We start from the raw sequence: 14,982 nt of genomic DNA, 5'->3' as shown, positions 1-14,982 counted from the left end.
CTTGTTGGCAGACAAGGCAAGTATTGGTAAATTGCATGACATCGTCTCGAAGGCTTGGCCAATAGTAGCCTTGTTTTAGAAGGGCATAAGTCCTCTGCCAACCATTATGTCCTGCCCACGGTGTGTCGTGACACTCTTTCATCAGCGACCTTCGTAACTCCCTGGATCTGGGGATGTAAAGGTGATTGCCCTTGGTGTATAGTAGATCGTCTTCCACCTAAAACTGGCGTGTCTTCCCTTCTTTGGCCAACTGTATGATGGCCTGCACCGCTGTGTCGTTTGTCAAGTGAGTTTTGATAGTTTCTCATACTGTTGCACTCAACGTACTTGCTTGTAGGCGGGCGAACATGCACAGGGCCGCATGTTCGCTCTTTCGGCTAAGAGCATCGGCCGCTTGGTTACTTTTCCCCAGTCTATGTTCGAATTGGAATTTGAACTCCGCTAGACACTCCTGCCACCGTGCTTGTTTCGATGACAAATTCGGTTGGTTGAAGAAGTGTCAAATGGTGTTGTTGTTGGTCTTGACCACGAACTTGGCCCCCAAGAGATACTGTCTCCAGGCTCTCAAGCAGTGAACTACTGCTAACATCTCTTTCTCGGAGGCGGCTTACCTCTGTTCGGCATCATTTAGTTTCCTACTCTCATACGCGATGGGGTGTCCGTCTTGGAGGAGGACACCACCCAATGCGAAGTCAGAAGCATCAGTCTCTACTTCAAATGGCTTGGTCACGTCGGCAATTCCGAGGACCGCACCCCTCAATCATCACTTTCTTCAAGCCCTCAAAGGCAGCTTGACATTCAAGAGTCTAGCTCCATTGGCTATCTTTCTTCAACAGTTCGGTTAATGGCCCTGTTCTTCTCAAGAATCCTTCTACGAACCGCCTATAGTAGTTGCCTAGTCCGAGGAAGGATCATAATTCGGTCATGGATGATGGTACCCTTCAGTCTCTAATCGCGGCCACCTTTCCCTCTTCCATACCAATCCGACCACACTCAATCACGTGGCCGAGGAAATTTATGCGCTCTTGGGCAAAGGAGCACTTCTCTCTCTTTACATACAACTGATTTTTCCTCAGCTTTTCGAAGACTAGTTAGAGGTGATGTCGATGGTCCTTCAGCGAGGCACTATAGACCACAATGTCATCGAGATACACTACGACGAATTTTTCGAGGTATTCGTGAAAGACTTGGTTCATTAAGGTACAGAAAGTTGCTGAAGCATTGGTGAGGCCAAAGGGAATCACGAGGAATTCGAAGGCTCCATATCTCGTGACACAGGTCGTCTTAGGTTCGTCTCCTTCAGCAATTCGAACCTGGTAATATCTCGACCGTAGGTCCAGCTTCGAGAAATACTTAGCGCCGTGAAGCCGATCAAATAAGTTAGTAATGATAGGAAGGGGATATTTGTTGCGGACTGTGAGCTTGTTCAAGGCCCGATAGTCGATGCACAACCGGAGGCTCCCATCCTTCTTCTTCTGAAACAGTACTGGGCTCCATAAGGGGCCTTTACCGGTCTGATAAATCCTGCATCTAGCAATTCGTCTAACTGTTTTCGGAGTTCAGCCAATTTTGGCGGGGCCATCCGATATGCATTCTTGGCAGGCGGCTTTGCCCTTGGTAACAACTCAATCTCATGGTCAATCCCCCTTCGTGGGGGTAAGGACTTGGGCAAGCTTTTAGGCATGACATCCCGATACTCTTCCAAGAGAAATAAAACGTCTTGGGGGATCTCCTCTTCAGTGGATTCAACTGATTCTATCGGGATGGCCATGAACGTGGGTTCACTGTGGGCCAGGCCTCTCTTCAATTGGAGGGCTGAGATCATTCTCACCCCATTTGGCTGCTTGATACTGGTTTGAACTATGGTGGGTGTAGATCCAATAATTACTAGAAATTTGGCGAGGGGCATTGGTATGACTTTATCTTCAAGTAGGAACTCCATCCCCAATACCACGTCGAAATCATCCATCTTGACAATCACGAAGTCAACGAGGCCCTTCCAGTTTCCGAACTTCACCAGAGTTCTCTTCGCTATCCCCGTAATCGGTAGGGCTGCAAAATTCACAGCTTTCATCTTCCCTGCATCTCTTTCCCAGGTCAAGTTCAAGTGGCGGGCTTCCGTTTCAGCCATGAAGTTATGGGTGGCCCCAGAGTCGACCATAGTGTTCTTGGCCGATCTTTGGTTGACCCAAGCGTCCACATTCATGAGTCCTTTCTCTAGTGGCTCTGTTGCCTTTCCCATTTTCTTCTGGAGCGCAGATAAGAATTTCAATGCCCCCATCCTGGGATTCTCAATTTCTGCAACTGGCTCGATTACCGTCTCCTCTAGTTCAGCCTTGTCTTCAGAGGCACAGGCTAATGTGGCTTGAAAAGCATTGAACATGGTTCGATTTGGACATTCACTCGCCCTGTGTGGCCCTCTACATATGAAACAAGACAGGGGGCGATTGTAATTGTTATGTTGTGTGGCAGCCCCCGCCAGTTGTTTCCTAATCTCGGTTGGGATGATTTACGGTCCCCCTTGTGTTCTTGTCTCCTCCCCTAGGTCTGGGAGGACTGGAACGACTGTTTCTGTTTCCCCCATTTGAGGAAGTTGACTGCTTCCTCACATGTTACGAGTCAGTGCTAAGGTCGTATAGCCGTTCAGCTGTCGCATAGGCAGAGGGGAGATCCTGTACTCTTTATTCATATAGTTTTGATTTCGCCCACGGTTTTAGCCCTTCAACAAAGCAAAAGACCTTGTCTTTTTTAGACATATCTCGTATGTCCAACATGAGTCTTGCAAACTGTTTTACGTAGTCCCTGATGTTACCCGTTTGCTTCAGCTCTCGGAGTTTTCGTTGAGCCAAGATCTCGACATTTTCAGGGAAGAACTGCGAGCGAAGTTCTTGTTTCAATCTGTCCCAAGTATCAATAGTGCATCGTCCTTCCTGTATGTCTATAAATCGTGATCTCCACCACAGTTTTGCATCTTCAGCCAGATGCATCGTTGCTAGTGTGACTTTCGACTCTTCAGTCACTGTGTTCGTCGCCTTGAAGTATTGCTCAAGATCGAAGATAAAATTTTCCAGGGCTTTTGCTTCTCGCACCCCACAAAAGGGTTTCGGTTCTAAGATTTTTATTCGGCTTACTGCCATTGCTCCCCCAAATGGGGTTTGGTTCCCTACCGCTCAGATGGTGAGATTCACCCTAGCACTCACATCCGCTATCTCGGCTCTGACGACGTCAAGGGCCGACTGAAAGTCTTCAGACAAATCGGTTACCATCTGAAGTATTGCTTTTTGGGAGCCGTCCAACTCTTCGACACGCTCCTCTATGTGGGCAACAGAGCCCAATGAGCTATCGCCACGTTCAAAGCTGTCGGACCGTGCTGTTTTAGTCTCGAGGGTCTCTACCCTCATCATCAATTCTCTGACGGGTAATCTGTCTAGGCGGCCCACTACCGCATCAATTGCATCGGCTTTCTCAGCAACTTCTTATAGCCGAGTCTCTAGGAAACGAACACTATCCGGGACCTCTCTCAGGTATAGCATTTGCTCTTCCATCTCTACCAACCTATCCACATGGGACTTGTTCAGGTTTTTCGTTGCCGACATGATCACTGATCTTCCCTCTGTGAGCCGACTTGGCTCTACCAACTGTCACAATCGCTCTTTCGGAAGCTTCTCTTAGCGATTGTGTGACACTTGTTCCCGCTCACGAACAAGTCAGCCAACTCGAATACGAACTGCCGGTGGCACACCGAGTGCCTCTCGCAACCTCCACCCCTATTTTAGGGAAAATGGTTTTAGAAAACGGGTTTGGAGAAAGGGTTTTCGTAAGAAGTTTTTGTGAGTGTGAATAAAGAAAGAAAGATTGTAGTAGACTAGAAAGCAATAAGCAACAACAACAGCTTTATAGAGTACTACTTCGGGTATGAGGAAGTGATGGTTAGTCTTATCCCCATATAGTGCATTCTGAACAAATAGCCAACTGGCTCCCTTGCATATGCAAAAGGGTGAGTGGTCCCTTACAATGAAAATGTAAAGAAAGCAAGCTAACTAAGCTAATACAATACAAGATATGAAAGTATGCTAGAAGGGGGTTGGATCGGGCATGCGGCCATGGGCAACAGGCCCTGGACAAGCATGACCATGACACTACCCACATACAACAACGTGTCATCTCTCAATGCAAATGCAATAGTTCCTAATTTTAGGACGCATGCGATGTATACGATAATGTTTATAGGACTTATGTCTAAGTCTCTATTCTTGTCTATGCAATGATGAATGACACACCCATACCCAAGGCGACCGCATACTATCATATCCTATTTCTAGGGTGCATGCGATGCATGATAGCAAACAAAACTTATCTCTAAGTTTCTATTTCTTGCTTATGCAATTCTAATATGATTTTCTCAAGCCTAGATTCTAACCTAACTCTCTCAAGTCTATGTTCTTTCTTTTGACTACTCTCTCAAGTATCTCTAAATGGTGATGGACGCATACATAAGACAAGATGATCGTATAAAATGAAGATCTTAGATTGTGCTAGCTAAGTGCTTCTCAACCCATTCGGAAGTTTAGTTACTCATGCAGAATGTAAAATGAGTGAATAGATGCAGAGATACAAATTCCATTTTATAAATGAAATTAGAATACAGAATGACAATGGTAAGTAAGTATAGGGAGCATGGTAGCAATGTCTTGCTTCCAGAGGCTTTTACACTCTAGTTTACCCTACTTTACCCAAAAGAATGTTCTTGCTTTTCCAAGAGTTGGCCCTCTCTTCGTTCTCAATGCTTCCCAGCACTCTCTCGAGCTGACCAGGAACGATCTTTCGGTGTCTTCTCTCTTCGCTCGCCTCCACCTCTAAGTATATGAATTACAGACTATGGCTATCTATTATCTCTATGTATATGGCGGATGGAAACTCCAAAATTCTGAACTGTTGAACTCCTTTAACGAAGGTGGCCTTTGGTATTTATAGAGCTTCAAGGTGAAGAGCTTTTCTCTCAAATGATTGCATTGATGGGATGTCATTAAATCTCTGTCTGATGCGCCAATTAATTGTCATCGAAAAGTGTGTCATTAACGACTTGTCAACTAAATTTGGATTCGACCGTCATCAGCTTTCTGTCCCATCATGATTTATTAAGCTTTCACCTTGATGCGTCGTCTCTATGCGGCTACTGTCTTGAGCAGATCTCCGCGAATGCATATAATCGCATAGCTTCGTGGTCGCAATCTTCTAATGCGCTCGGACTCTGAATTCCTTGGATCCTAATTCTTCCTTGCGCCAATGCATTTTCCTGCACAAAATATGTAAATTAGCTACTATAATACGATGGGGCACATGCGATCGCAATGTTCTCAACTTAATGCCTTTGGACACGATTTTACATATTTTTACCATCGCAATCCTCCATTGTTTTATATCTTTGCATTGTAATATCGTGCATTTCTACCCGTTATTACACCCCCAAATTTAAAACAATGCTTGTCCTCAAGCATAGACTAAAGAGTCTGCCACCTTTTCCTTACCTAGATTTCTCTAGAGAGTCTGCCGCCTTTTCCTTACCTAGATTTCTCAAGGTGCCTTATTCAAATCCTATGAACCAAAATCTTCTTAATTTCTATCCAGGTCTATTCTTAAAATATTTCTAAAATTTAGGGACTGCAAGTTTAACCTTCAAAAAGACTTTACTTGTTTTCCAGGACATCGCATGATTTATTTCACAAAAAAAACTTTTTCAACAGGGGTGTTTCCAAATGATTTTTTATCCTAGCATAGTTTAGATATTCTTTCTATAAACTTGCGCTGATCTAAGGGCCTAGCCTTCGTTTTGCCTTGCCCCACGGGTGTCATGCGAGCATCCAAGTACGAGCAAGGCGCTTTTTATCAGTCTAAATTTACGCCCATTTGGCAGTAGAGTTGCGATCATTTTATTTATGCATTGATCACGATTCCTTCCTTCACTTTGGCATGCCCCCACAGATTTCATGCGGACATCCAACTACGAGTAGGATCCGATCGCAACGTTTTGATTTTTTTTTTTTGATGTCTAAAAGTAGCAAGGTTGAAAATAAATACCACATCCCCAAATTTAAACGCAGCAATATCCTCATTGCTGAAAGACTGAAAGAATTCTTGCAATGGTCTTAGAAGGTTTCGTAAAAGTCAGTTTGAAAGAAAGTTGGTGGATCACTAACTTCTAGAAATATTTTGTGAATTGACTATCCTAAAATTAAGTTGATTATAGTGCATGCGATGAGAAATAGAGGCATGCGTTTCATCATTGAAATCATAATTGGCATAGAAAAAAGATGTGGTGACTTACTAAAGTAATCAATATTTAATGATTGTGCCGACTAAAGAGGATGCGATGATAAAATTATCAAAGTTAAAGGCAAGATGTGAGAGTGCAAAATTTGGAATAAACAAAGTCAAGGAAAGAGACAACCCCCAAATTTGCTCTGTCGTCCGCATCATTTTGTGATAACATCCTTCTTTGCGATGAACCGTTTTCTTCGATTGCGATAGTTGACTGAACTAGTCGTATTTTTTCAGTTATCGTGTAGCTCCCTCGCAATCGTTCACCACGATCGTTGCAAAAAAGATCGAGAGGGTAAAAAATATAAAAGACAGAGTTAACAAAAAATTTCCCTTTTTTTTTAAGAGAAATAAGGAGAAAAAGGATATAGAAATGATAACGGATATAAAAAGGTAGATTTGAGTTCATGAACTGAAGATTTCAAAGGATACTTAAAAAATATTGCGTCCCTGATGAATTTGAATTGCATAACAACGTAGGGACTACTTATTCCTTTCAATCTGGGCTTTTTAAGTCCAAGGCAGTTTTCTCTTCTTTTCTCGATCTTCTAGGATCTTGATTGCCTCATTCCAGAGCTTTTTCCCATTAACGTTCATCATGATTTCTCCCTTATGCACATCAATTTGAGCACAACCGGTTGATAGGAATGGTCGTCCCAATATGATGGGCGCATCTTCGTCCGCTTTATGATCAAGAATTATGAAGTCTGCCGGTAAAATGAATTTGTCAATTGAGACCACGACATCCTTCAACTCTCCCTCGGGGTGTACTCGGGATCTGTCCGTAAGCAGGAGAGTCTTCATCATGGGTGTTAGTTTTCCCACATTCAATCGTTTGAAAATTGATAGCTGCATTACAATTTATACTCGCCCCAACATCTTATAGTGCTTGACCAATGTAGACCCTTCCAATTGAGCAGGGTATCGTAAAGCTTCTTGGGTCGCACATTTTTTGCGGGATCATAGTATTTAACCTTTGCATTACTGCCACTGTAGCGATCTTTTCTTCATGATACTGTTTCTTTTTCAATTTTTGCCGGAACGGTGGCAGCTGTACTTCTTCTGTTTCATGTTCTAGAGGCTTGAAGGTGGACGCAACTTATGGGTTCATCTTCTCGGGCTCTTCTGAATCATATGTCAACGGGTTCTTGGTTTTTACCGCATTCGGGTTGGTCCTGGTGGGTTCTCCCCCTTCTTCTGCTGTCGTTTTTCCGCTCAACAAGGAGATTGCTAGGTATTGTTCCTCTCCTGCACTCCAGAATTGCGAGGGATCTCAGTTGAGCTCGGCAACGCTCCTTGCGGTCTACTTTTGAGCTTGCCCACAATCTGTCCTAGTTGGATTTCGAGATTGCAGATTGAAGTCACCTGATTCTGGAGCATCGTCTCGTTCTTTTCTATGTACTGCGTTAATAGGCTTTCCAGGGAAGAAGATGGCGGTGCTTGTGAGCTACTGGCTTGATTTTGCATTTGACCATTCATTCGTGGGAAAAATCTTGGCGGCCCTTCCTTTGCGCCATAGGTTGATAGCTTTTTTGTTGATTTTTCCATGCGAAATTGGGGTGGTTTCTCCACCCGGGGTTCTACGTATTAGAGAAAGGGTTATTCTTTATGAAGCATATTGATTGCGAATTCCTTGGGCATTCTTTAATCGGATGTGCTTCCCCACAGGTGACACAACTCGTGTTCGTTTGAGCGATTGTATTGGCCTGCCCTTTATGTGTTCTCATGCTATTGATTGTGATGCCTTGTATTAGATTCATCATCGCATTCATTTGGTTTTATAGGGATGCGATGGCCCCATTACTTGTATCACTATCTTTAATTCTCAGTCGTTGATCGCGTTCTCTCTAATCTTCGTGATTCTTTTAAATGCGATCAAGTATATTTTTTGCCTCGTCATATGTCTTTTCGAGCAGACCACCAGCTGCTGCCGCATTGGCAGCCGTCTGCGATGCAGGGTTCAATCCGTTATAGAAAATTTCCATTTAGAGAAAATCGGTAAGCCATTGTGCGGACAATCTCGCACCAGTATTTTAGACCTCGCCCAGGCGTCACTGAGCGATTCGTCGATATCTTGTTCAAAATTAGTAATCAGCTTCCTTCTTTTTGCATTTTCTGTCGGGGGGAAGTACTTCATGAACTTTTCAACTACCTGTTCCCACGATGTAATCTCCCCTAGTTCGAGAGAATAAGCCCATTTTCGTGCTTGGTCACACAACAAAAATGGGAACAGCATTAGTCGAACCTCATTAGCAGAGATGTTTGGGAATACAAACATATTGCAGATTTCAATAAAACTCCAGAGGTGGGCGTGCAGAACCTCACAACGGCTACCGCCAAACTGTCTGGCAGTTTCAATCATTTGCAGCATCACCGGCTTCATCTCGAACCTTGATCATCCAAGGCTGGCCTCATGATTCCTGGTAAGAAATCGTAAAGGTTGGCCGATGCATAGTCTCGAATGGGCCTATTGTGATCGTTCACCAAGAGAATGGGGTTCGCCATGATATTATTTGTGTTCTGTGCTCTGTCTTCCAGTTGCTTCGCCATGTTGGGATTTCTCTCTTGTTGTTGATGTTGGCGGTTGTTTCTTCTTCTTCTTCTAAACGTTCTTTCAATCTCTGGGTTGTAATCGGGCTCAGGAACTTGTCCTTCGCTCATACGGCGCCCGCTTCTTCCCTTACCAAAGGAGAGGCAGTGCACATAGATGGAAAGCTGCAAAGAAAATCAAAAAGTTACCGTTACCACAATATGTGCTGCCGTATCCCCGGCAACGGCGCCAAAAACTTGATGCGTTGTGAATATGATGAAATAATGGTGTATATTGCGATGTTGGTGTATGCATTGTACAAGCAAGTTTTCCTAGCAAAATCCAAGTATAAATCCTACTAGGTTGCCTGGTAAGCCCAAGGTCGAACACATGGACTATTGAGACAATATGCGGCAGTAATTTTAGATTCCTTTGCAGGACACAAACAAAACAATAAGTTGGTTGGTATGTTTGTTTAAAGTATAAATCCTATGTGGCGGAATTAAGAAAAGATTTAACAACAACGAAAGTTTCAATGAATATGTGGGGAATGAGTTCAGAAGGGATTTAGCTGACACTTCCTAAGATTGCGTTCAAGTTATGCGATCATGCTATCCACATACTACAGAATGTCATCTCCCAATGCAAATGCTATAGTTCTTAATTTTAGGACACATGCGATGTATACGATAATGTCTATAGGACTTATGTCTAAGCCCTTATTCTTGTCTATGCGACGATGAATGACACACACATACCCAAGGTGACTGCATACTATCATATCCTATTTCTAAGGTGTATGCGATGCATGATAGCAAACAGAACTTATCTCTAAGTTTCTATTTCTTGCTTATGCGATTCTAATATGACTTTCTCAAGCCTAGATTCTAACCTAACTCTCTCAAGTCAAGGTTCTTTCTTTAGACTACTCTCTCAAGTGTCTCTAAAGGGTGATGGACACATGCATAAGACAAGATGATGGCATAAAATGAAGATCTTAGGTCGTGCTAGCAAAGTGCTTCTTTACCCATTCGGAAGTTTAGTTACTCATGCAGAATGTAAACAGAGTGAACAGATGTAGAAATGCAAATTCCGTTTTATTAATGAACTCAGAATATAGAATGACAATGGTAAGTAAGTATAGAGAGCCTGGTAGCAATGTCTTGCTTCCCGAGGCTTTTACACTGTTGTTTACTCTACTCTGCCTAAAAGAATGTTCTTACTTTCGCAAGAGTTGGCCCTCTCTCCGTTCTCAACGTTTCCCAGCACTCTCTCGAGCTGACAAGGAACGATTTTTCGGTGTTTTCTCTCTTCGCTCGCCTCCACCTCTAAGTATATGAATTACAGACTATGGCTATCTATTCTCTCTATGTATATGGTGGATGGAAACTCCAAAATTCTGAACTGTTGAACTCCTTTAACGAAGGTGGCTTTTGGTATTTATAGAGCTTTAGGGTGAAGAGCTTTTCTCTCAAATAATTGCACTGATGGGATGTCATTAAATCTCTATCTGATGCGCCGATTAATTGTTATCGAAAAGCTGAGTGTACTTGCTACAGTATGTCGTTAATGGCTTGTCAACTAAATTCGGATTCGACCGTCACCAGCTTTCTGTCCCATCATGATTTATTAAGCTTTCACCTTGATGCACCGTCTCTACCACCTTCTTGAGCAGATCTCCACAAACGCATACAATCGCGTAGCTTTGCGGTCGCAATCTTCTAATGCGCTTGGACTTTGAATTCCTTGGATCACAATTCTGCCTTGCACCAAGGCATTTTCCTACACAAAATACGTAAATTAGCTGCTTTAATGCGATGGGCACATGCGATCGCAATGTTCTAAAGCCTTTAGAACGATTTTACATATTTTTACCATCCCAATCCTCCATTGTTTTATATCCTTGCGTTGTAATATCGTGCATTTCTGTCTGTTATCATAGACCACCACCAAGGTCTTCTCTACTAAACTCAAAAAGGAATGTGTGGTGGAAATACTTAAATTGAGCTCAATTTTGCATGAACTTAGCTGGGTTGAAGTTCCAATGATATAAATGGACACAAAAATTGAGCTCGAGTGTTGTTGTTTAAGGGTCGAGGATCGAGTCTTATTCGATTGGGTTCGAGGATCTGAAAGTTCGTGATTACATTGGTTGTTCATTGCGTTCATGATCGTTTAGACTTTGCTGGGATGCCTGACCAATGTAGATCGAGGAAATACGTGAAGAATATTTTTTCAAAGGTACGTCACTCGATTCCCTTTGTATTTAAATAAAGAAAGCATGCTGTAATTTTCTCTATAATGCATAAATATGGTTGTTTGTTTGTAAATGCTTTATTCTTTCACAATGGGCTTGGAAAGATCTTTCTTCTGCTCAATGTTTCTATTGAATAAGAGTTCCTTCACAGACAACCCACCTCCGCCTGGTAAGTCCAACAAAGACGCTGAGAAAAATGAGGGTAAATCCGAGGCACGCCCGTCTACCCCTAAGGCAAGTACTCTTCCTTCACCTTTTATTGGACCTTATATTCCTAAACCTTCGTTTCCTAGTAGGCTGGCAAGACGAAAACAAGAACATAGGGATGAGGAGTTGATCGAGATGTTTAAAAAGGTTCAGATAAACATTCTCCTCGTGAACGCAATCCAGCAGATTCCCAGGTATGCTAAATTTCACAACGAACTCTACACCGACAAGAGGATAGGTAAGGATAAGGAACGGGTTGTGGTAAGTAAGAATGTATCAGATCTATTTAAACAAAATATGCCTAGAAAATGGCGAGACCCAGGTGTGTTCACTTTACCCTACATTATTGGTAATAGAGTCATTCATCGTGCTATGCTTGATCTAGGAGCCTTTACTAATGTCATGCCTTATCATGTGTATGAGAATCTCAATTTTAATGATTTGCCAAAAACTACTGTGTGCATCTAATTAGCTGATAGAACATGTATGATACCATGAAATTTTCTGAGGAATATCTGTCGCTATGTATGATTGAGGCTCATGACTTATTAGATGATATTATATTTCTTGATGGTAGTGATGACTATTACATATTGATTACTCCATGTATTGATTTGGATTTACATGACTCGCATGATTTATCTCTTTCTGTTGTTGATGTTAGCAACCGAAGAAACCTTCTTCTAATTTTGATATTGTTGGTTTGCATGTACAAGGGACTGAACTGAAGGCTCTCCTTAGTCATTTAAAATATGTGTACCTAGGTAAAGGGAACACCCTTCCAGTTATAGTCTCCAGGGAGTTGACACCTACCCAAGAGGAATCCTTAGTCGAGACTCTGAAGACCTGGAAGGAGGCCATTGGGTGGACTCTTGATGATCTCAAGGGAGCGAGCCCTTCTGTTTGCATGCATATAATAACTTTAGGGGAAGGAGCCAAGCCCACAGTTCAACCCCTCAGAAGGCTCAACCCATCGATGAAAGACATCGTTCTCAAGGAAATTATCAAGCTTAATGAGCCGGTATTATTTACCCAATTCCTAATTATAAGTGGGTAAGTTCTATTCACGTAGTTCCAAGAAAGACCAGCATGACAATCGTGGAGAATGACAAGGGTGAGATGGTGCCGATGCGCGTACAGAACGGGTGGACAATGTTCATCGATTTTCAAAAGCTCAATGAGGTAACTAAAAAATACCACTTTCCTATCCCTTTTCTCGATCAAATAGGGGAACGACTTGCCGAAAAACCGTTCTTTTGTTTTCTTGTTGGGTTCTCTGGATTCTACCAAATCTCAATCGCCCAAGAAAACCATGAAAAGACTACCTTCACTTGTTTTTATGGGACTTACAACTTCAAGAGGATGCCACTTGGGCTTTGCAATGCCCCAGGTATGTTCCAAAAGTGTATGATGAGTATTTTTTCTGATTTCATGGGATGGTGCATAGAGGTATTCATGGATGATTTTATAGTTTATGGAGAATCTTTCGATGATTGTTTGCATAATCTTGGTCTAGTATTAAAACATTGCACTGAGACAAATCTTGTGTTGAATTATGAAAAGTATCACTTTATGGCTTCTCACGGGATTGTTTTAGGACATTTAGTTTCTGTGTGTTATTGCTAACCTAATATTGTTTTAGGACATTGAGGTAGACAAGGCTAAAACAGATGTTATTGCTAACCTCTCCTATCCTACGTGTGTTATGGATATTCATTCTTTTTTTGGTAGCGCAGGTTTTTACAAGTGTTTCGTCAAGGATTTTTCAAAGTTGGCATTACAACTATCATGAAGGATGTTCCTTTTAATTTTGACTAGAAATGTCAGGATGCGTTTGACATTTTGAAAGAAAAGTTGACCACCACCCCAATTCTGCAACCTCCACGATGGGACATAACGTTCGAGATCATGTGTGATGCTAGTAATCTAGCAGTGGGAGCAGTCCTAGGATAGCGGGTCGACAAGAAAAGTCACGTTATATGCTTTGCATTAAGGACCCTAAATCCTACCCAGATAAACTACACCACGACTGAGAAGGAATTGATGGCTATTGTTTTTGCTTTAGATAAATTTCGTTCTTACATTCTTGGCTTTCCTGTTACTATTTTTACTGATCATTCTACTTTAGGTACCTTATGACCAAGAAGAAGTCGAAGCCCCGTCTTGTGCATTGGATGTTTCTCCTTCAAGAATTCAACATGACTATCAAGGATATGAAGGGAGTAGAAAACTTAGTGGCAGACCACTTAAGAAAGATTGTGAAGATGCCTTTAAGAGAGGTTTTCGTTGACAAGTTCCTATTCCATATTACCATGCCCATGCCATGATGCTAACATTGTAAATTTCCTGGTTAATGGTAAGTTCCTCTATGATATGTCTAGTTCCAGGATGGCCAAACTGAGGAGTGATTCAAAATATTTTGTTTGGGACCCGCCAAACCTTTGGAAGATTTTTTCTGACCAAATGATTAAAAGGTGTGTCCCGGACTGAGGAGTTTGAGTCTGTACTTTCATTCTATCATGAGATGGCTTGTGGGGGGCATTTTAGGCCTAGGAGGACTACTAGGAATGTTTTGGATAGTGGGTTGATCTGGAATTCTCTGTTTGCTAACTGTTTTGCATTTTGTAAATCCTATGAGAGATGTTAGAGCTTAGATTCTTTGTCTAGGAGAAACGAGATGCCACTTAATTCTATCCTTGTGTGTAAGATTTTTTATGTTTGGGGCATGGGTTTCAAGGAACCCTTTCTTCTTCATATGGTTACTTGTATATTCTTTTGGGAGTGGATTATGTGTCGAAGTGGGCTGAGGCTATTCCCACTATAACTAACAATGCTGCCATTGTTTTAGTATTCATAAGAGCAAACATCTTTTCCAGGTTTGGCAGACCTCGAGCCATAATTAGTGATCAAGGTACATACTTTTGCAATCGGACCATCGAGGCGCTCATGAGGAAGTATGGAGTTCACAATCGAGTTGTCACTTCATACCATCTTCAAACGAATGGCCAAGCAGAAATTTCTAACCGAGAGGTTAAGAGTATCCTGAAGAAAACTGTCAATCCAGTAAGGAAAGATTGGAGCACACACCTTGACGGTGCTCTTTGGGCTTATAGAACTGCTTTCAAAACTTCTATTGGAACAATGCCCTTCAAGCTTGTCTATGGCAAGGAGTGCCAAAACAAGTGAAAATGTTTTTCTTCAGGAATTGGGAGACTACCGCTGCATCGCTTGCGGTGCATGCCACTGCCTCTACCCACTTGGATACATAATCGACGGCTAATAAAATATAATGTTTACCATTCGAGGGAGGGAATGGTCCCATGAAATTAATACCCCATACGTCGAACAATTCAAGCTCCAAGATGGTGTTCATTGGCATTGCATGTTTCCATGAAATGTTACCTGTGCATTGGCACTGATAACACTTCATTATGTAGTCAGCTGCAACCTTAAACAATGTAGGTCAAAAGAATCCACTCTGTAAAACCTTGGCTGTAGTGCACTGTCCTCTAAAGTGCCCACCATATGGTGAGTCATGGCATTGCGATAATATGTGTTGTTGAGCAGCATTTGGTACGCATAGTCGCAAGATCTGGTCTGCATTCATGTTTGAGCTTTCTCTGTTGGTGGTAGTATAACTTTAGGAAATTATCCACAAACCAGATAGTTT

Source organism: Benincasa hispida, chromosome 7, assembly GCF_027475165.1.
Source record: "Benincasa hispida cultivar pf3 chromosome 7, pf3_genome.v1.1, whole genome shotgun sequence".
NCBI lineage: Eukaryota > Viridiplantae > Streptophyta > Magnoliopsida > Cucurbitales > Cucurbitaceae > Benincasa > Benincasa hispida.
The sequence above is the reverse complement of the archived record's forward strand: the minus strand, read 5'-3'. Positions refer to the sequence as shown.